This window comes from Protobothrops mucrosquamatus, unplaced genomic scaffold, assembly GCF_001527695.2.
Source record: "Protobothrops mucrosquamatus isolate PMUCROS unplaced genomic scaffold, P.Mucros_1.0 scaffold9047, whole genome shotgun sequence".
In the NCBI taxonomy this organism is placed as follows: domain Eukaryota; kingdom Metazoa; phylum Chordata; class Lepidosauria; order Squamata; family Viperidae; genus Protobothrops; species Protobothrops mucrosquamatus.
In genome coordinates this window covers 1-2,257 of record NW_015394839.1, presented here as the reverse complement: position 1 = coordinate 2,257, position 2,257 = coordinate 1, and positions in this window count along the sequence as shown.

The window sequence follows — 2,257 nt, the reverse complement described above, 5'->3', positions numbered from 1 at the left end:
CACTGGCACCGAATTTAAGGAAAGAGAAATGTTAAGATACGTACCTAAAACGGGCCCATCCTTCAACCTGGCTGCGAGTCGACTAAAGGCAGGGAAGAGGGCTGTTTTATTTTAACTTATTCACTTATTTATTGATTGCTTGGTTTGATTTGGTTTGGTTCCACTTCTATAGCCGCCCATTTCAGCAAACGATTCTGGGCGGCTCACAATATGAAACCAAGGATTTCCAAGCAGGCTATGCTACATCTGGGATGCAGCCTCCCACTGCCAACCCAAGTTAACAATATCCTCATTTCAAGCCTGTATGAGTCAAGTAGGCACATAATGCAACTGCATGACATTGTAGTAATAATAATAATAAAGTTGGAAGGGACCGTGGAGGACATCTAGCCCAACCCCCTGCTCAGGCAGGAAACCCTATACCATTTCAGACAAATGGCTGTCCAGTCTCTTCTTAAAAACTTCCAGTGTTGGAGCATTCACAGGTTCTGGAGGCAGGTTGTTCCACTGATTAATTGTTCTAACTGTCAGGAAGTTTCTCCTTAGTTCTAGGTTGCTTCTCTCCTTGATCAGTTTCCATCCATTGCTTCTCGTCCTTCCTTCAGGTGCTTTGGAGAATAGCTTGACTCCCTCTTCTTTGGGGCAGCCCCTGAGATATTGGAAGACTGCTATCATGTCCCCCTCGTCCTTCTCTTCGTTAAACTAGACATACCCAATTCCAGCAACTGTTCCTTATATGTTTTAGCCTCCAGTCCCCTGATCCTCTTTGTTGCTCTTCTCTGTCCTCTTTCTAGAGTCTCAACATCTTTTTTTACATCCTGGACCCCTGACCCCTGGAAGACGGACACACTAGGTCAGCAGTACAGTTTTCACAGAACAGAACTTAGGCAGCACAAACCCCTTCATGGGTTACAATCTCATCTAAAGAGAGAGATAGGGGATTAAAAGGTCCCTCCCAAGTGTTTATATAAGAGTATTTTCTCCCATTATGTCTATGGAGATTCTCAGTCATCCAGGCCACGCTTGCCCCAAAGGTGCTTTTTCAGGAAGCAACTGGACTTTCTTTGTTTCTTCTCTGAAGACGTTTCGCTTCTCATCCAACAAGCTTCACCCTTTGAATGGCGAGGGAGTATGAACGGATTTCCAGAAAACATTGCAGACTACCGGAACCATTTGCGCTTCAGTTTGAGATGCAGACAAGACAGACTCATCCCCAACAGCCTGTGCTGGTCTTCAACAAGGAAGGGACACAGGGCAGAAAGCATCCTGCAGCCACGAAGGCTCCACACCCATCTGCACTGCTCCAGTGACCCCGAGGACACAGGTAAACCTCCAAGTGGCTCTCTAAAAGAATACAAATGACCAGCTGTCTGCAAGGAGTATAAATCCTTCCATTCCCCCACCATCCAGTCCAGAGCTGAAGAAGCTTCTTGGCTGAGAAGCGAAACGTCTTCAAAGAAAAACAAGGAAGTCCAGTGGCCTCGTGAAAAAGCACCTTTGGGTTTATCCCATTATCTTCCCTGCCTGCATAAAAGCAGGCACTATCTCCCTATCTCCCACTAAGGATACCAGCCAGCCTTCTTGAAAGAGTGATAGGAGGATTTTTATCCCTCTATTACAAGAGAGGGGAAAATAACAAATGCTTTGCTACAAGTGGGTTTCCTGTTGCTTATTCAGCTGAAGCCCCCCCACCCCACCCCACCCCACTAAAAGGCAGGAGGAGGAGGAGGAGCAGACGTAGTAACGAGTCAAGTATCAGAGCAGAGAACTTTACAAAATAATCCGTTTGGTTTGTGCTGAATGACAGAACGACTCACACCTGAGAAAAAAAGAACTCTGAGACGGCTACGGGATTCATCAGCACCATCGTGCCCGTGAGGTTCAAGCATCACAGGGCTGAAACAGCACCCCTCCAAAGAGGCTTAGTGTTTTGGTTTCCTTCAGCCTGACGTTGGCTTTGGGGTATCCGTGGAAAAATAATAATAAAACGTCTCCATTCAGTGTCCAGAGCGGAGCAAAACTACGTGCAGCTATGCCTCATGTGGAAGTTGACAACGTACTCTGCGTTAGTCCGCTGCACAGAGATAGCAAAAGGTTCGAAAGGGTGGAAGGTAAATGCCACTAGGCGCCGGACAGTATGGTTGATGGGTCGACCCAGAAGTCCCGCTTGGATTTCAAACTTCAGCAGACCAGAATCTCGGGCATAAAATCTGTGAATGGGAAAAGAGAGAGAGAGAGAGAGAGAGAGAAGGGAGGG